We start from the raw sequence: 22,545 nt of genomic DNA, 5'->3' as shown, positions 1-22,545 counted from the left end.
AAAGAATCTTTAGGTCCAGGAAGAAAAAACTGTCCACCAGATCTCTAAATTTAGACATGAGTAAAACTTAGGCATTTACTATCTACTTGCTCCTTTACTGGCTCATTCTTGCTCACCACTCATCAGCAGCAGTGACTATAATTCTATGTCCATCCTCTCACCATCAGTTAATACCTCTCCTCAATTAATTAGCTATAATTTTAATTAGTCTTCTAAAAATCTTATTTTGCAGGATTCGGAGCAAGATGGCGGACGAGAAACACTGCCAGAAAGAGTGTCTCTGCAGAAAAGACAGATTCTAGCAGAAATTAGAGGAAAGAAGCAAGAATACGAGCATACAGCGGACAAGGGCCGGAAGGAGGGGTACCTGAGACCCCGGGAGACTCCACGGGAGGAGGCTGCGGAGGAGAACTGGAGGATGAGACCACTGGAGCAGCCCGGAGAACAGCGGTAAGGGTAGGTGGATTTGCTGTTTCCCCTCCCCTGCATTTGGGACTGCTGGTGGGCTCCCCAGCGGGTGGAGAGACCTGCAGACACCAGCCCAGAGACGGCCGCCGCCAGCTAGTGGTGAGCCTGTAGCAGAGGTGGCACCAGGTTCCCAACTTCCTCCGGGCACCTCCGTGTGCACAGACCCCAGCAGCGCGGCAGGCGCCATATTGCCTCCTCTTCCCCTCCACCGACCCTACCCAGGCTGCCCAGATAGACAATACAGCCACCAGCCAGAGGCACCTCCAGGGAACGGGACCATCCCTTTTCGGACCCTACAGCTGACTCAGGGGAACTCAGACTGTGAGCTCCCTACCCGCCAGCTCTCCCAGGTGCTGCTGGCACAGTGTTCCCAGGAGAACGGTGCCGACTCAGAGGCTGAGAAACATGGACCCAGCTTGGGCTCCCTGTGGGTGAATTGGGACCGGAAATCCTCTCCCTGGTGGGGATACAGTTTAAACTCTGTGACCCAGAGGTCGGACCTGCAGACCAGATCCCCTGCACCGAGGGCTAGCATTGCCCGGGGCACAGAAGGGTTATACGTGAACAGCCTACTGAGGTGTGTGTGCCTCCAGGGGCAGATCGGCGTCCTAGAGGGCAACCCTCCTCCCAGGAGGAGGCCGTGCACCCAACCCAGGTGGTGTTCCTGTGCAGGGAACATCCCCGCCGGCATCACAGTCCGGGGAGGCCTAGTGGCTTGTGGTCTGGTCTGCTGGCAGAGGCACAGGAGTAGCTGCGGAGTTGGAGAGGGTGCAAAGAAGGGAGGCCCGCTCCAGACTGCGGGTCTCAGACAGCCCCACCCCCACACACAGACTTTCTGGCTGAGTGGGACCATTCCAGCCCCATCTGACAGCTTTCCCTGGAAGCAGGGTACAGAACTTTGACCCCTGCTAATGGCCTGAGGGCAGGCTTACCCAACCCAGCTCCGCCCAGAACAAGAGCTGTTAACAGGACACAAAATCATCAGTATAGCCTGTCCCTCCAAGCAAACGCCACCTACTGACAGGGACAGCATCTTGCACAGCCTTTCCATGGCACCCACTGACTCAATATACAGGGAGTGGTCCAATTTCACCCACAGACACCACCTAACGCCTCAGAAACTAAACAAGGTGTGTGAATACCCAAACAATAACTTAAGGAAAGAAACAACAACTGATCGACATGGGAAGAAATCAGCGAAAGAACTCAGGAAATATGAAGAACCAAACGGAAAACACACCCCCAAAGAGGAGCACCAGCCCCCTAGAAACGGACACCAACCAAAATCAGGCAACCAATATGACAAAAGAGGAATTTCGTATGTGGATCATAAGAACACTCACCCAGCTGCAACAACAACTCAATGACCAACACAAAGAAACCACAAAAAGCCTGAGGATATGGGAAACGAAATAGACACAATGAAGAAAAGTGTAACCGAACTCCTGGAAATGAAGAATCAATTCAAGGAACTACAAAATACAGTGGAAAGTCTCAAGAACAGGGTAGATCAAACTGAAGAAACAATCTCAGAGCTTGAAGATAACACCTTCCAATTAAATAAATCAGTCAAAGAAATAGAGCAGAGAAACAAGAGAAAAGAGCAAAGCCTACAAGAGCTGTCGGATTATGTGAAGAAACCTAATGTGAGGGTCATAGGGTTACAAGAAAAGGAAGAAGACAACACTCAAGGGTTGGACAAGCTGTTTGAAGATATAATAGAGGAAAATTTCCCAGGCCATGCTCAAAATCTTGATATACAAGTTCAAGAAGCTCAGAGGACCCCTTGGAGATTCAACGCAAACAGGAAGACGTCACGACATGCAGTCATCAGACTGACCAAAGTATCAACTAAAGAGGCCCTTCTAAGAGCTGTAAGACAAAAGAAGCAAGTAACATACAAGGGAAAGCCAATTTGAATAACATCAGACTTCTCTAAGGAGACTTTACAAGCAAGGAGAGACTGGGGCCCCATTCTCACTCTTTTGAAACAAAACAATGCCCAGCCTAGAATATTCTTCCCTGCAAAACTAAGCTTCGTATATGAAGGAGAAATAAAAACATTCTCAGACAAGCAAAGGCTCAGAGAATTCACCAACACAAGACCAGCCCTACAAGAAGTACTTAAAACAGCGTTCTGCACGGAACATCATAATAATAACCCACGAATATAAAAACAACCAAAACCCAAAGATATTAAAGGCCAGATATTACAATGGCTCAAGACAGAAATCATAGCAACAACATCCAACCCAACAGGATGATCAGTAATCTACCTTACCTATCAGTTCTCTCAATAAATGTGAATGGCTTAAACTCCCCACTCAAGAGACATAGGCTGGCTGAATGGATAAGAAAATACAGGCCAAGTATATGCTGTCTTCAGGAAACACATCTAACCTGCAAGGATGCATATAGACTAAAAATAAAAGGGTGGAGATCAATATTCCAAGCAAATAGAAGCCAAAAGAAGGCTGCTGTGGCAGTTCTAATTTCAGACAATTTAGTTTTTAAATCAACAAAAGTAGTGAAAGACAAAGAAGGTCATTATATAATGGTGAAGGGCACAGTCCAACAAGAAGAGATAACAATTTTAAATATATATGCACCCAACTTAGGTGCACCCAGATTCATAAAGCAAACCTTACTGGAGCTAAGCAAATGGATTAATAGCAACTCCATAATCACCGGAGATTTCAACACCCCACTGACGGCACGAGACAGATCCTCCAAACAGAAAATTAATAAAGAAATATTGGACTTAAACAAAACTCTAGAACAATTGGGTCTGACAGACATCTACAGAACATTCTACCCAAAATCCACTGAATATACGTTCTTCTCATCAGCTCACGGGACATTCTCTAAGATTGACCATATCCTAGGATACAAAGAAAATCTCAAGAAATTTAAAAAAATAGAAATCATACCATGTACCTTCTCAGATCACAGTGGAATAAAAGTAGAAATCAACCCTAACAGAAACTCACATTTCTACACAAAAACGTGGAAATTAAATAACCTCCTACTAAATGATTACTTCGTAAATGAAGAAATCAAGACGGAAATAAAAAAGTTCTACGAAGAAAACGACAATGGAGAGACAAGTTATCAACTCCTCTGGGACACAGCTAAAGCAGTTCTGAGAGGAAAGTTTATCTCCATAAATGCCCATAACCAAAAGACAAGAAGATCACAAATAGACAATCTAATGAAACGACTCAAAGAGCTGGAAAAAGAAGAACAGACCAACCCCAAACCCAGCAGAAGAAGTGAAATCAACAAGATCAAATCAGAACTAAATGAAATTGAAAACAGGGAAGCTATTCAGGAGATTAATAAAACAAAAAGTTGGTTCTTTGAAAAAATAAACAAAATTGACACACCATTGGCTAAGCTAACGAAAAGCAGAAAAGAGAAATCTCTAATAAGCTCCATCAGGAAAAAAAAAGGAGATATCACAACTGATCCCAAAGAGATACAAGATACAATTTATGAATACTACAAAAATCTTTATGCACACAAACTAGAAAATGTGGAGGAAACGGACAAATTTCTAGAAACACACAGCCTCCCTAGGCTCAACCAGGAAGAAATAGATTCCCTGAACAGACCAATTTCAACAGCTGAAATAGAAACAGCAATTAAAAATCTCCCTAAAAAGAAAAGTTCTGGTCCAGATGGCTTCACACCTGAATTTTACCATGCTTACAAAGAAGAACTAGTACCTATCTTGCAGAAACTATTCCACAACATCGAGAAGAACGGAAACCACCCCGACACCTTTTATGAAGTGAATATTACTTTGATATCAAAACCAGGAAAGGATGCAACAAAAAAAAGAAAACTACAGACCAATATCCCTAATGAATATAGATGCAAAAATTTTCAACAAAATCTTAGCTACCCAAATCCAGACACTTATCGAAAAAATAATCCACCACGACCAAGTGGGCTTCATCCCAGGGATGCAGGGATGGTTCAACATACGTAAATCTATAAAAGCAATTCACCACATAAACAGAAGCAAAAACAAAGACCACATGATTCTTTCAATAGATGCAGAAAAAGCTTTTGACAAAATTCAACACCCTTTCTTGATATGAACACTTAAGAAAATAGGCATAGAAGGGACACACCTCAAAATGATACAAGCCATATATGACAGACCCATAGCCAACATCATACTGAATGGGGAAAAATTGAAATCATTCCCACTTAAAACTGGAACCAGACAAGGCTGCCCACTATCTCCACTTTTGTTCAACATAGTGCTGGAAGTCTTGGCTACAGCAATCAGACAGGAAAATGGAATCAAAGGTATCCAAATAGGGGCAGAAGAGATCAAACTTTCACTGTTTGCTGATGATATGATATTGTATCTAGAAAACCCCAAGGATTCAACCAAGAAACTCCTGGAACTGATTAATGAATTTAGTAAAGTCTCAGGATACAAAATCAATACATAGAAATCAGAGGCATTCATATACGCCAACAACAATCTAATTGAGAACCAAATCAAAGACTCAATTCCCTTCACAATAGCAACAAAGAAATTAAAGTACCTAGGCATATACTTAACCAAGGACGTAAAAGACCTCTACAGGGAGAACTATGAAACACTGAGGAAGGAAATAGCAGAGGATGTAAACAGATGGAAATCCATACCATGCTCGTGGATCGGCAGACTCAATATCATCAAAATGTCTATACTACCCAAACTGATCTACAGATTCAATGCAATACCTATTAAAATCCTATCAGCAGTCTTCACAGATATAGAAAAAATAATTTTACGCTTCGTATGGAACCAAAGAAGACCCCGAATATCAAGAGCAATTCTAGGCAACAAAAACAAAATGGCAGGCATTAATATGCCAGATATCAAACTATACTACAAAGCTGTAGTAATTAAAACAATATGGTATTGGCACAAAAACAGGAATATTGACCAGTGGAACAGATGTGAGAATCCTGATATAAAACCATCCTCATATAGCCATCTAATCTTTGACAAAGCAGACAAAAACATACGCTGAGGAAAAGAATCCCTTTTCAATAAATGGTGCTGGGAAAACTGGATAGCCACCTGTAGAAGGCTAAAACAGGACCCATATCTTTCACCTCTCACAAAAACCAACTCACGCTGGATAACAGACTTAAACCTAAGGTATGAAACTATTAGAACTCTAGAGGAAAAAGTTGGAAACACTCTCCTAGACATCGGCCTGGGCAAAGAGTTTATGAAGAAGGCCCCAAAGGCAATCACAGCAGCAACAAAAATAAATAAATGGGACATGATGAAACTACAAAGCTTCTGCACAGTCAAAAAAATAGTCATGAAAGTAAACAGACAACCTACAGAATGGGAGAATATTTTTGCATCCTATGCATCCAATAAGGGACTGATAACTAGAATATACTTAGAACTCACGAAAATCAGGAAGAAAAAATCAAATAACCCCATTAAAAAGTGGGCAAAGGACTTGAACAGAAACTTTTCTAAAGAAGACAGAAGAAGAATGGCCAACAAACATATGAAAAAATGCTCAACATCTCTAATCATCAGGGAAATGCAAATCAAAACCACAATGAGATATCACTTAACCCCAGTGAGAATGGCCTTTATCAAAAAATCTCCGAACAATAAATGCTGGCGTGGTTTGGAGAGAGAGGAACACTCCTACACTGCTGGTGGGACTGCAAACTAGTTCAACCTCTGTGGAAAGCAATATGGAGATACCTTAAAGCGATACAAGTGAATCTACCATTTGATCCAGCAATCCCATTGCTGGGCATCTACACAAAAGATCCAATGACACTCTACAAAAAAGACACCTGCACTCGAATGTTTATAGCAGCACAATTCATAATTGCAAGGCTGTGGAAACAGCCCAAGTGTCCATCAATCCAAGAATGGATTAATAAAATGTGGTATATGTATACCATGGAGTACTATTCAGCTCTAAGTAACAATGGTGACATAGCACATCTTATATTTTCCTGGTTAGAGCTGGAACCCATACTACTAAGCGAAGTATCCCAAGAATGGAAAAACAAGCACCACATATACTCACCAGCAAATTGGTATTAACTGAACAGCACCTAAGTGGTCACATAGGTACTACAGTAATAGGATATTGGGCAGGTGGAAAGGGGGAGGGGGGCGGGTATATACATACATTATGAGTGAGATGTGCACCATCTGGGAGATGGTCATGATGGAGACTCAGACTTGTGGGAGGAGGGGGGGAAATGGGCATTTATTGAAACCTTAAAATCTGTACCCCCATAATATGCCGAAATAAAAAAAAAAAAAAGAAAAAAAATCTTATTTTGCTAAATGGATTTGTCTTCACTATGAATCTTTAAAGTATTATTTCATTAATTTTTATTTACATCACATTATATATCCCTTGCATGAAAGAAGATAATGTAATTTGTACCTACTACGATATAGTATCATTGATTTTTTTCCCCGAAATATACCTGCATATGACTTCATTAAATGTTAAATAATGATTTAATTGATGTCTTAAATGCTTTATATTATATATAAACTCAGTAGATTTTACATATTTGAGTTTTTTTAATAACATTTGGAAAAATTTGAGGGGATTTTTCTGACTGAGAAATCACTATAATATTTTAATATATCTAAAATTAAGCTCCCTGCTATATTAAAATTTTTATCTTAAGCATGTTTAAAGAATGGACTAGATCCAAGTAATAACAGATGCCTCTGTGTATGTTTGTGTGTATATATTTGATTGTGTAGATCACTGTCAAAGAAGTTTAGAAACTGCTAATGTGATCTTTAATCAAGCATCAACAGAAGAGGTATTATATTAACATGTGAACAATGAAGGCTCTGAAAGAGAGGAGAAGGACTAATCCAAATTTCATTCTATGATATCATAATGCATTTTATCCAAAAGTTACATGTATTTTTCCTCAGAGGCAGGGAAAGGACAAGAAAGGATATAATAAACATTTCCTGGGCACTTTTCAAAATACTTTGTGAGGTATTTATTTAGTCCTCACAAATACTCTACTATCACTTGGGCATTTAAGCTTCTAGAATGGCCAGAAGGAACCAGGACACATCTTTAGCCAGGAACTTGCTTTGATGAAGAGTCTCAAAATTTAAATTTTGATAGTACCACCATATGAGATTATAAATAGAATCATACCTCTCATATGTCATTTCTTGCAGTTTGTTTATACTCCAAAGAACTCATGCTTACACAAAAAGGTCCCCAGTATCCATGGTTTAAAAATAAATATTTAAAATACATTATAATTTTAGTAATTATATATTGGTTGTTTGGTTCACATTATAATATCTTAGAACCCTCAGAAAATCAAAGTTACTCTGGCCTCTCTCACCCTCTGACATGACTTGCCTTGGAGTTGCTGCTATCACCCAATGTTATGTGGAAGGAAAATGAAATGAAAGGTGTTACCTATAAAATGTAACACCATTTATAAGCAAGGGATTTATGATTCAAACACAGAATTTTCTAATCCTAAAACCCATGCCTGTCTCACCATAAACCATTTAAAGTCAATTTTAGGTATGCTTAAATCTTCTGATAATCTTACAAATTTTATTCATTTGAAAAACATGCTTTTATATTATTGTAGGTATACTTTTCTAGCTTCAAAGAATTCATGATAAAATCGTTGCATTTGAACACTATTATAGAACAAAAGCATAATCAGTACAAATGATATCCTTTCACCTATCAGAAGAATAAAAATAAAATATATTGATAATTTATTTTCAGATCCAATGATAAGAATAATAACTTCCTATTATTTATATCAAAATGCAAAGACAACAGAAAAATTTAGTTCATCAGAGTCAAGAAACAGTGGAACACAAAACTTTTCTAAAATATATCTTCCATGCAAATTAAAAACCATATTTCCATGGAAAATTTTGTTAGTCTTTAGTTTTCCTTGCAGTCACTTGGGCATTAGATGACTAATAAATTATAAAAGAAAAGACTTTTTGGCCAATTTCATGAAGTACTTCCATGAGGCCTCTAACTTTTACAGAACTATACGATTGTACAATAGTCATAACAGAATTGCTCTATCAATCTTGGATCAATGGTCACTCTATTTTTGGATTTTTTTACCAAAAAAATAAATATGATTAAGATTCATTTATTTGTATTTTCTCAGTCATAGTCTCCTTTGTAACCACATTCCACTCAGCTATCACCAAGAACACAAGATCTCTTTCATTGAAGTAAAGGTCTTCAGTATTCTTTAAGCTTTGAATTGGTTCTACGAGAATCTCAACAAAGGACAGCAATAACTAAGGTCCAAAGATCAACAAGCACATGTTTTCTCTCCCTCTGGCTATGAACAAAATAGGCTAAAAAAATGCTATGAATAAAAATTACAAGCATATAGCAAGTTGTTCCCAACTTGTTAAAGCTTCCAAATCTTCCATCAGCCTAATACAGGGCATTTGTAGATATCTAAAAGAAAAGTAAACACACTGGAATTTAGCAGGATTCAATTCTTTAAAAATTCCTTATAAAAATACAGAAAATATACTCAAGATATAATAATTGGAGTTTCCTGCCTTAGAACAATAATTTGGATTTTATGTATTCATTTTTTGAAGGTTGTTTATGCTTCAAAAACTCATGCTCATACAGAAAATAAAGGTCTTCAGTATTCTTTAAGCTTTAAATTTTTTCTAGCAGAACCTCAGCAAAGGACAGTGATAGCTAAGGTCCAAAGATCAACAATCACGTTTTTTTTTTTCTCTTTCTCTGACTATGAACAAAAGCAGCCTTAAAAAATGCTATAAATAAAAATAATAAGCTTTATAAAATTATTCGCATTTTCCCCAAGATAATTTCATTAGAAATTATAATTTGTATTTGACCACCTACCTCTGAGGATTTCTATTTATAGCTTATTAATCTAATAATCAACTTGCAGCAAGCTGAGGGTATTGGCAATCATTTAATTCCTAACAAATCCCTAACAAATCATTTTCTGTAATTGAAAACATTATCTAAACTCACAGCTTAAGCTTATATAATTGGAAAATGTTTCATATTTCTTTTATCTATTGAGGTATAATTGATATATAAATATTGCACACATTTAAAGTATACATCTTGATGAATTTGGACCTATGCATACAGACATGAAACCATAATATCCATCACATCCAAAAATTTTCTTGTGTTCTTTTCTGTGTTTCATTTTTGTTTTTGTTTTTGGTAATAACACAACATGAGATGATACACTCTTAAAATATTTAAAAATATACAATGCTGTATACCAGATCTCTAGAACTTATTCATTTGCATAACAGAAACTGTATACTCATTGAAAAAAATTATCTCTTTCTCCTCCTCCTTCCCCACAGCAACCACCATTCTAGTCTCTACTTCTATGAATTTGACTATGTTAGATACCTCCTATAAGTGGAGTTATGCAGTATTGGTTCTTCTTTGACTGGCCTATTTTACTTAGTACAATATCCTCCAGATTCATTCACGTTGTCACAAATGACAGAATTTCTTTCTTGTATAAAGCTGAATAATATCCCATTGTCAGTATATAACACATCTTTATCCATTCATCTATAAATGGACATTCGTAAATGGATATTGTGGCTACTGTGAATATTATTCCTCCAATGAACAAGGGAGTGCAGATATCTCTTTAATATCCTGATTTCAATTTTTTGGGTCTAGCCACATTGTATCAAACTAGAAATCAGTAACAGGAGGAAAATTTAAGAATTCACACATATGTGGAAATTAACACACTTATGAGTAACCAAGGAGTAAAGAAGAAATCAAAAGGAAAATTTAAAAAAATCTTGAGACAAATTAAAATGAAAACACAAAATAACAAAATTGATAGGATGCTTACTAGTAGGGAAGTTTATAGCCATAAATGCTTATATTAATAAAGAAGAAAATATCTCAAATAAACAACTTAACTATATTCTTTAAGGAAATAGAAAAAGAACAACAAACTAAGTCCCAAGTTGGTAAAAAAAAAAAAAAAGGAGAAGGAAATGATAAAGATTAGAGCAGAAATAAATGAAATAGAGACTAAAAAAGCAACAGAAAAGATCAACAAAACTAAGTGGATTCTTTGAAAAGATAAACAAAATTGACAATCCTTTTTTTAGAAAAAAGAAAGAAGACTCACATAAATGAAATTAGAAATGAAAGAGGAGGCATTACAACTGATAACAGAGAAATACAAAGATTACAAAAAATACTATAAACATTTATTCATCAACAAATTTGATAATCTAGGAGAAATGGATAAATTCTAGAAACATATCAATTATCAAGACAGTACCATGAAGAAACAGAAATATGAATAGACAAATAATGACTAAACTGATTAAATCAGTAATCAAAAACCTCCCAGTAATAAAAAGCCCAGAACCAGATAACCAGATAACTTAGGTGGTGAATTCTACCAAACACACTTAAAGAAGAATTAGTGTATATACAACCACAAAGAGTAAGATGTGCAACGTTTGGAGGATGGACATGCTTGAAGCTCTTACTCAAGGGGGGAGGGGGGCATGGGCAATATATGTAACCTTAACACTTGTACCCCCATAATATGCTAAAAAAAAAAAGAATTAGTGCCAATCCTACTTATTTACTTACTTATTTATTATAGACTCTTGCTTTGTTACTTATTTATTTATTTACAGAATCTTGCTTTGTTGCCCAGGCTGGACTGCAGTGACAAGATCATAGCTCACTGCAGCCTTGAACTCCCGGGTTTAAGCAATCTTTCTGCCTCAGCTTCCTGTGCAGCTAGGGCTACAGGCATGTATCACCATGCCTAGCCAATTTTTAATTTTTTTATGCAGAGGCTGTCTCACTATGTTGCCCACACTTGTCTTGAACTCCTGGGTTCAAGCGATCCTCCTGCATTGGCCTCCCAAAGTGTTAGGACTAGAGGTGTAGCCACCATGCCCAGCCTTAACATTTTTTTATGTGTAAGAAATTTAAATTCAAAGCTAATCCCCTATTAAAAAAATCCAAAAGGTAGTTTTAAAGTCATTGTTTCTTTTAGGACTACTGTTGGAGAACAGAAAAAGTGCCACTCTTAGTTCAGAAATCACTTCATCCCCAAACTATACAGAAATCAGTTACAAATATATATATCTGTTTTTCCTTATTTGCCAAAAGCTACTAGCATTTCATCTCTCAAACCAGCCAAAAAGATAGGTTTCCATCATTTAAATAGAGGTTACTACTATAGTAGTAATATCCCATTAGTTCATGTGATATATGACAATGAGATGTACCATGTTGTTTGGCTAAAGAAAGCTGGGCTAAATCAGAAAAATGATAGCAAGCTATGCTGAGTATTAATGCTTATTAAATTAATTGCACTCTTTCCTTCAGTACCAAGGGTAGGGGGTGGAGAACATGTGTGTATAGACTCCTTACCAATTTAGACTGTTATCTCCTATCCTACCAGAAGTATGTAGAGAAATAATCTGAATTGTAGAGAAATAATCTGGATTGGAATTTGCTTCTGCCCACTTTTCACAATAAATGATATTTTTTTTTTGCTTTTATAAACTTAATATAAAGAGAAACATTTTTAAAGAAGGATATACTAATTCCAAAAATATGTATTAGATAGCATATTTCATAATATATTGAAGTTATCCATATCTGAGACAATGAGCTTCTTCTGTTAGCCTCAGCACCCTGTGCAGTGCTGCACATAAGTAGCTTTCAATGAATGTTAGTGAAATTGATCAATTACAGCTCATCTCATTACCCTTTTTAAGGAAGATCATGATATAGGAAAAAGGATGAGATTTAGAGTCAGAACGTCCAAGTTTCAGTGCAAGATCTGATATTTATCAGTGTGATAGTGTCAGAAAAGTCACTTAACCTAAGTATCAATTTTCTCTCATATAAAAGGAATATAAAAATGAATTTCTAAGAAAAATTTTGGGAGAATTAGAAAAGATAAAGAATATAAAAGTGTTTGGTAAAATACAACACCCAGATACTCTTAGAGCTACGTAAAATAGAAATAAAACATCAAAATATTAACCCACCAAGATGATGTAAAAATTCTAATTAATATTACTGTATCACTAATATTTACCTTCTATTGTCCCCTTGAATAAGTATTACTTCAAATAACCAAACAGTTTAAATAACTGAGGAATATTATTACCACAAGAGTGTACTATAATTAAATAACATAAAAATATCCCTAAATTAGTCATTCATCCACTCATTGCAATTAGTTCATTCATTTCCCATTTTTCGTATTAGTGATGCTTCTATCTTTACTTTCATTTGTTAGGAATTAGTGTATACAAGACAAGAGATTTCCATTCATTAGTGAATATGTATGGCATTACAGTGAAATCATGTTTTGATTATGTTATGTGTAATTTATTTTTGTGTTGCTCTTATACATTTTACCTATGAGGATGGCAGAAGATTCTGAAAGGAAAAGAAAATGTTAGTGCAACAATTTAGTAAAAGCCAAGGTTTGGTAGCAATGAAGAAGCAAAAAATAAGATAAAGGGATTATGGGTGGTACTAATGTCTTATATCAATAAGAACACATAATAGTGATGAAATACATATCTTTAAAAATATTGCATCACATTCTACTCAGGTAAATATTAATATAAGCAGTTAATTAGGCTTGAACTAGCCTAGCCCACTGTGTGGAATGGAAGACTGCTGTTTTCCTGAGAATCTTTGCCTAAGTAAATATTACTAGTAAATAAAACCAGGCATGAAGCAAATTATGGCACTTCAAAATTCTCAAACAGCCTTTACATGTTGATTATATTTGAAGGCTACCTTAATGTTTGATGTGGTTGTCTAGAAATTATCCTTAAATACTGTTTATAAAATATTTCATTTCTACTATATAGCATTGGGAAATAACTATAATTATAATCATCTTTGCATTTATTATGCTTCAATATTTTCCTCAAAAAATTGTAGCTTCAGATTCCATGGACTGATCCCCTGTTTTTAGTATGCTGCACTCCTGAACCTCTGCATTCATTCAGTCATAAGGTCTTGCTAGTTTCACCTCCAGTATGTTTCTGTCCATCCACTTAACTGGCTCTCTGCTTTTACTTTTATCACCTCCCCCAACACCAATGCCTCCTCAAAAGTATGGCTAGAGCAAAATAATCTTTCAACTACCCACATCTGAGTATCTCATTCCACATTACAGTTTCCTAGCAGTTGCCCAATGACTTTGTTTTATATTTTTTTTCTCAGAACATTACGGGGGTACAAATGTTTAGGTTGCATATATTGCCTTTGCATCACCTGAGTCAGAGCATTCTCATCCTCCAGAGAGTGCACACCACACCCATTAAGTGTGAACATACCCATTCCTTCCTTCCCCCTCCTACCTGCCCAACACCCAGTGAATGACATGTGTACCTAAGTATTGATGAATTAGTACCAATTTGATGGCGAGTATAGGTACTTGTTTTCCCATTCTTGTGTTATTTCACTTAGAAGAATGGGCTCCAGCACCATCCAGGATAATAAAGGAGGTGCTAGTTCACCTGTGTTTCTTGTGGCTGAGTATACTCCATGGTGTTCATATACCATGTTTTATTAATCCACTCATCTATTGCTGGGCACTTGGGTTGTTTCCACATCTTTGCAATTGTGAATTGTGCTGCTACAAACATCTGAGTGCAGATGTCTTTATTATAGAATGTCTTTTTTCCTTTGGGTAGGTGCCCAGTAATGGGATTGCTGGATCCAATGGCAGTTCTACTTTTAGTTCTTTGAGATATCTACATATTACTTTCCACAAAAATTGTACTAGTTTGCAGTCCCACAAGCAGTGTATAAATGTTCCTATCTCTCCAGATCCATACCAATATTTGTTGTTTTGGGACTTTTTGATAAAAGCCATTCTCACTTATGGATTGGCAGAATCAACATTGTTAAAATATCTATGCTACCCCAAATGACCTATATATTCAATGCAATCACTATTAAAATACCATCATCATTTTTCACAGATCTAGAAAAAACAATTCTGTGCTCTGTGTGGAACCAGAGAAGACCCCATATAGCCAAAACAATCTTAAGCAAAAAAAAAAATTGGGAGGCATCACTTTACCAGACTTCAAGCTATACTATAAGGGTATAATAACCAAAACACCACGGGAATGGCACAAGAATAGGGACATAGATCAGTGGAACAGGACTGAGAATCCAGACATAAAAAGCCATCTTCATATAGCCATCTGATCTTTGACAAAGCACTCAAAAACATACACTGAGGAAAGGAATCCTTATTTAATAAATTCTGCTGGGAAAATTGGATAGGCACATGTAGAAGACTGAAACAGGATCCACACCTCTTACTTCTCACAAAAATCAACTCATGATGAATAACAGACTTAAACCTAAGGCATGAAACCATAAAAATACTAGAATTAAATGGTGGAAACACTCTTATAGACTTTGGCCTAGGCAAAGAATTGATGAAGAAGACCCCAAAAGCAATCACAGCATCAATAAAAATAAATAAGTGGGACTTGATCAAATTAAGAAGCTTCTGCACAGCCAAAGAAACTATCATTAGAGTGAACAGACAACCTATAGAATGGGAGGAAATATTTGCATGCTATACATCTGACAAAGGGCTGATAACTAGAATCTATATAGAACTCAGTAAAATCAGCAAGAAAAAATGTCCACTGACTTTAAAACAGACTCTAGACTTTTTCTAAAGCTGAGTACCCATTCCTCTTTTCTTCCTCCATTTCCTCTCACACTCAGAAAGTCCCACTCCACACCAACACATATATTCTATTCTTCAGTAATTCATGCTCTTCAAACTCCTGAGCTTCTACATATACTTTTTCCATTGTTTAAAATGCTCTTTCTCTATTTTGTCTAGCTAACTCCTTTATCCATCAGATCTCAGCTTAAGTGTCACACTCTTCAGGTATACTGAAAACTAGAACAGATGCCTATAAGCTCTCATCCCATCCCCACTTGGTCCTACCTACCACTTTATCCCTAGCCTAGTGGAGAGATAGCAAAATAGATAGTTAACAATTAGACAAAGACTCCCACACACAAAGAAATGAAGAAATAAATATTTTAGCCAAGATTAAAGGATGTGTATAGCTAGTGAAAACGTGATCCTCATTAGATTTTAAACTATAAAATGTATGAATAACTTCCCAATAATAAAATGAAAAGATATATGTTGAAAACTTCTTAAGGTTAAAGGGGAGGCTTTATTTTTTAGGAAAAATGGGTCACAACATTTGTTAAATATAGAAACAACTGTTTATGACGCTGAGTTAATACAGCCAATGTGTCAACAGAATGTTAGTGTCAAATGGACATTGAGGAAATAAAATAATGTACAAGGTTCAATGGGATACTAAAAAATGTGGCATATAAATTAGTGTATATCTGAGTGAAGAAGTAATATATTCCAAAAAGCTTGCACATTGAAGCCAAACAAATCTAGAATAAAATTAAAATTCTATCAGTTATTGACTACATTACTTTGGAGGAAGGAAGTTCTTTGACCCTCTGTTCTTTCATCAAGAAAGGGAAGTGATAACAATACATTCTTTTATGAAGAATTTGAGGAATAATTTTTAAGCATATAATATAATATCCGGCACAAAATCGAAATTTCATTGAATGGTAGTTAATATTATGAGATAGTGGAATGGACAGGATCACTCTCAATTATGGTCATGAGAAAAGATCTCATGTAGAAAGTAGTATTGTATCTGGGCTTTGAAGGTGGATAAACATTGGAAAAGTGATAGAGATGGGATGGGCAGGTTGAATTTATACTTCATTCACACATTTATTATGGACTATTTATTACAGACTATCTTACAACATTGTTATTTGAGAATTAAAATTCCCTCTACTATTTTACACACTTCTAGGAGAAAAGAACCATATTTTGAGCAAATCTGCTAATTACTTGGCAACTAGCACATAGTAGGCCCATAATATTTTGTTGGTATTAGATTTAAATAGCTGTGTGAGTAACTTTAAAGAAAAGAGTCTGACTAATAATTGAGGAATAGTTACATAGTTTGGGTGAGGTTTTACTATGGAAAGCCTTCAAAACTGATCAAAGTATTTATACTCAGTTTTATTAAAAATCTAAAGGTCCTGAGGTACTGGTGATTTACAGAATAAAAATATTAAATATTCCCAACTTAATATATGAATTTAAAGAAATTCTAAACAGAACCTAACAAGATTTCTGCATGAAATAGGAAAATTACTTTAAAGATCACATGGAAGAAGAAATATGCAAGGAATTCCAGTAACTTTTTTAAAGAAAAATGCTGAGAGGAAGTATATACAATCAGATATTTAAATTTGCCATCAAGTAAATATAATCAAAACAGTATGATATAGACAAATGTAATAGTCTAAAACACAGACACAAATTTAAAAGTGGACATTTTAGTGCTATTATGGAAGACTCTGAAGGTCAGGGACTAAAGAAAATTCTTTCACCAGGCAGCATATTAGTTCTGTATCTCATTGTGTACTTTGCCTGGAAAGATAGACAGCCTGAGGTAAGGAGCTATACCAATGATTGGGCTATGGTTAATGAGAAGGGACTTAGAAGTAAGATTAAAGGCTTATAACTAAGAACACTGGGGAAGAACTACTCAACAAAATACTTCCACTGTGGAATGGATCGCTAATAATCTGATGGATACATGCACCCACTCTCAATGTAGATTAGCCTTTTCCCCAGAAATCTAGTGTTTGTTCACTGGGTACATAAGCGAGGTGAGCAGCTGTGGTGGCATGGACAGATAATATGCATGGGCATAATGCCATGGAATTTCCTTCATTAAGGCTGATTTGCCTACCACCTCTGTCACCCAATTTTTCAGAAGCAGTAGCTGTAGTTCCACAATGTTATCGTTCTTCAATTAAGTCAGTCAGATAGACAATAGCGGATTGACTACATTAGACACCTTTCATCAGGAAGAAGGCAATAAAACATTCTCAGGGAAATAGACACTCACTGTGCTTTTAAATTTTCTTTCCTTACTTATCCTGCTTCTATCAGAACCACCATCTGTGGACTACCAAATGCTACTACTAATTCACCAATATTTTATCCCATACAATACTACTTCTATAAAACAAATGACAAAAGACATAGTCAAAGGGCTAAAGCCCATGAGATTTATTGGTCTTACTACCCATAAAACAGTGGAAGACCAAATAAAGACTCAATTATGTCCCTAACTAGAAGACAATATGTCAAGACACTGCTATTCTTACCAACTTTTAGTGACTACTCACTCTATACTTTTAACAGAATTAGATTCTGGATAGAGACTCCTTAGATAGGAGACTTATTCAAGCCTATCTGAGATATAAAATTTATATTCCTCAGTTTAGTTCTAATATTAAGAATAATGAGAGTAATGGAAACTAGCATTTATTGAGTATCTAATATGTGCTAGGCATAGTGTTATGCCTATGTTACAGGTGAGGAAACAGGCTCATGGAAGTTTAAGTAACAGAGATAATATATGCTTGAATGTAGATTGTAGTTCATGTGTGTATTATTCCAAAGCTCATGACTTTCCTAGTATGCAATAGTAGAAGAAAATTCAATAATTTCCTTGCTGAAAAAATTTCTACAAGCCTTTAAAACATTCTAAAGTATAACAGAATTTTCATCTACTTCAGATAATGTTTAGATTCTCTCCAAGTGGAAAAATTGTACTGTAGCAAGGTGTTTAGAATGAACATTTTCAAGTAAACACATTTCTTCTTTATTCCGTTGTCTGCTTACTCTCTACACGTCTTCTCTAAATATAAGTGTCATGAGAACAAGAATTTTAAACCGTGTTCACTACTAAACCTTCAGTATTCAAGTAGTACCCTGTACTTGGCAAATACTCCATAAATATCTATCATATAAATGAATGAATGAAATAGAACCCTAGTGGTGTCTAGTCAACTACCTCCCGCTTTTCCATAGATCTCACCCTTCTACAAATTGAGGTTCAAAGAGTAACTCTTTAAGGTGCTCTTTAGTGCTTATTAGACCAATCTCATCTATATGATGTTAGATACAGTTGAAGGACTTCCCGGTTTGAGTAATGACTATATCTAGATTTTAAGGAAAATGAATCTGGGATTGATAAAAAAAAAAAACAAAAAAAAACACCGAATAGTAGAGAATTATGATCCTAGTACTGACTATCCCTAGTAAGCTGTGAGATCTTAAGCAGGTAACTTAATGAGCTGGGTATTGTATTTCTTCATCTCCAAAATAAGTAGGTTTAGGAAGTTGATCTCTCAGACCATCTCTGTAAACTAAACTTCAATGACTCTAAGAATTAGAATGTGAATTTTTTTTTCAGAAGAGTAGTATATTTTCATTTATCCTATAATCAACATATAAGCACTCTATGAAATAGGACATATTTATTTGTACTTTAGTTTTATTTATGGCATATAACAATAAAATATAAAATGTTAATATAAAAAGTAGAACATACAATAGTAGAAAATAGTAGAACATGCCATAAATTGAGTTGCATCAACGAACATAATTTTCCTTTTTTTTCTGATTATATCTTTTAGGTGTATATTCTACAGTTTCTATCTAAAATACTGCTCCATAACAAAACTGCTCAAGGTATTCAATTTTACCTTAAAGATGAATTAAGTGGCATTTATTGCATAGTAGCAGGAATCAAGATCTTTTCTATAGATCTTAGGGAATTGGATAAATAATAAGCTCATTTCTATAGACAAAGAGCTTAACTACTGTCATTAAATTGCTAAATTGATAACATTTAAAAGTCCATGGTATTCAATTTTCTTAAACTAATTAAAACCACATAGGAGATATTTTGTTTTCACTGACTTTATAAAAATCCCTGATTAGCGTGCCAGATGCCAGAGCTCTTCAAACCTGATGAAGGCTCCCTGGAGTTAATGTCCTTTCAGCAGTTGTTGCCAAAGAGCTGAAGCAGATTGTGCAAGACTGCATAATCATATGATTTCACTCCTATCGAGGAACTGCTGCTACAATAACAATCAACTGCCTTGATTTAAAAAATATATATATATTATAATAGAATATCTAGAGAATGACAAATTTTAAATTCATATCATGGTATGATATTTCTTGACATTCTAGTCTAAAGCCTCTATTTCAATTCCTTCCCATGCATTTTATTGGCATGGAACAAAAAAACTGCAGCAGCCAGGCTGAAGGGGAGACATGATTTGGTTGCTGCAGGTTGTGTTTGTGGATATTACTAAATAAAAATTAAAGATAAGGAAAATTAAATTGCTTGAACCACTTCATTTTTTAATTTAACTTTCATATCCCTTTAGGTTACATATTCATTAATTAAGATTATCAGAAACAATCGTGGACATGAGTAAGCAATGAAACAGCATATTTATACTTAAGTACAGAGAATTATAGCAACCTATTACATTGTGTTATTTGGGCTAAAATGGCCAACTGTGGAAGATACTGCTAATTCCCTTCCAATATCCACTCTCTACTTGTTCTATGCAAACAGAACCAGGATTTTAATTAGGGAAACAATGTGACATCCTATTGATAGATTGTGATAATCAATCATGACCATTCCTTTCTCTAATATCCCAAATTCCCTTGCAGCTGCAGTGTCCATGGGAACTGGCTCTGGCCAACGAGACTTAAGGGGAAGTATGCTGAAGGCATTTCTGTTAAAGATTTTGCTTTCCTAATAAAAAAGTATATAAGTACCTGGGGATCCTTTTGCTTTCAGCCATTTATTCAAGAGGGAATAAGCAAGAGACTTCCCAAAGGACTACAAAGGCACTACTAGTCCTTACAACTTGGTAGAACCAACTTCAGCTACCATCTACTTCCAGAATTTTTGTTATGTGAAAAAGCAAAAAACTCTATTAATTTACCACTGCAAGTTGGATTTTCTACTACTCATAGCCAAATGCCTTCCTAATTAATATGTCAACTGTTCATGTTAACAAACCAGCATCTCTTGCCTGCATTGGCTTTCTGATCACTTACTGCCTCCAGTTTAATCCATTTGCCATCAGACTGTCTTTCTATACTTTGGAGCTCATCAATTCATTTCCTCTTTAAAATCTCTTAGTGGCTCTCCAATTCTGTTATGATCAAGTTCAAAAGTTTTATTATAACCTGAACAATGAGCACAGTGATTATCTCATTAATTCATGTATTATTTTAAAGATGATCTATTCATTCATTATCCATTTATTAAGGATCTGGTAAATATGGGCCACCATAATTTTGCCTCTGTGTAGTTTTCTTTTTATTAAAATTTTCCACTCTTTGAATGGCCACAAGTATGAACCTTGCTCTTGATCTCATGTTAGAAACCTCCAGCAGTCACCTGATCAGGCTCTAATCCTAACCCACTTACGTGAATGCAGAGAGATAGGAACACTCATACACTGCTGGTGTGACTGCAACTAATACAACCTCTGTGGAAAGTAATATGGAGATATTTCAAAGAGCTACAAGTAGGACTACACATTTGATCCAACAATCCCATTACTGGGCATCTACCCAAAAGAACAAAAGACATTCTATAAAAAAGACATCTGCACTAAAATGTTTATAGCAACACAATTCACAATTGCAAGGATGTAGAAACCACCCAAGTGCCTATCAATCCATAAGTGGATTAATTAAATGTGGTATATGTATACCATGGATTTATACTCAGCCACAAAAAACAATGGTGATCCAGCACCTCTTGTATTATCCTGGATAGAGCTGGTGCCCATTTTACTAAGTGAAGTATCACAAGAATGGAAAAACAAGCACCACATTTACTCTCCATCAAATTGATATTAACTGGTCAACACTTAAGTGAAAATATAGTAGTAATAACATTCATCAGGTGTTGGGTAGATGGGAGGGGGAGGGGATGGGCATATACACACCTAATAGGTGCGGTGTGCACCATCTGGGGGATGGACGTGCTTGAAGCTCTGACTAGAGTGGGACAAAGGCAATATATGTAACCTAAACATTTGTACCCCCATAATATGCTGAAATAAAAATATTTTTTGAATTATGCATAGAAAACAACAAAAATAAATATGTTTCTTATCTGCTATATCATGTAACTCAAAATAATTTCAAAAATATTTATTCTTATTTTGTAAATATTTCTATTACATATAAGGTTACTGAGATTTAATCTGTGGCTCATTAATATTTCACATGTGAGTATTGAGGGCCAGTCACCAAACCTCTACTCTCAGGCTTTTTACTTGACTCCATTTCCTTGTGAGTAACCAATAGGTTGGAAGTAGAATTATTTAATAGTTCACTCACTTAGCTATAAACATAAGTTATTAAATTTTGTCAGTAAATTTAGCTGCTTTGAGAGCTGACGTTTTAGAGCAGTAGGACAAAAGTGTAAACATGCCACCAGTAATATAATCAGTTAAAAGAAACAATTACAAATCCACTCTGATATCAATTGAAGCAAAATAATTATAATATTAATTGAAGCAAACCATTAACAGAAATGCATATTGGTAATGCCTCAGCTAACATTGAGCATTCAGAGAATGATATTCACATTTAAAAATAAATTGATATATAAGATAAAATAAAATAACCAAAATTAACATTAACACATGTTTTCAGCATTTTAAAATAACTGCTTCACCCACATTCTTGTACTTCAAATGATGCACAGTGGAAATACAATATGATTTGGTTATTTTTCTTTCACAAAATTTATATAGAAATTTTTTCAAAAATAGATTCTCAACACAAGAAATGAGTATGTCTCAGTGTCTTTGTCAGTTTGGGATGATGTAACAAATACACCATACCCTGAATGGATTAAACAACAAACATGTATTTCTCATAGCTCTAGAGGCTGAGAAGCCTAATGTGGCAGTGCCAGCAGATACAGCAAATGGCTGTCTTCTCCTTGTACACCTACATGAGGAGAGGAGATCAAGAGGTAGCTCTCTTCCTTTTACATGGACACTG

The sequence above is a fragment of the Microcebus murinus genome, chromosome 10, assembly GCF_040939455.1.
Source record: "Microcebus murinus isolate Inina chromosome 10, M.murinus_Inina_mat1.0, whole genome shotgun sequence".
In the NCBI taxonomy this organism is placed as follows: Eukaryota; Metazoa; Chordata; class Mammalia; order Primates; family Cheirogaleidae; genus Microcebus; species Microcebus murinus.
The sequence above is the reverse complement of the archived record's forward strand: the minus strand, read 5'-3'. Positions refer to the sequence as shown.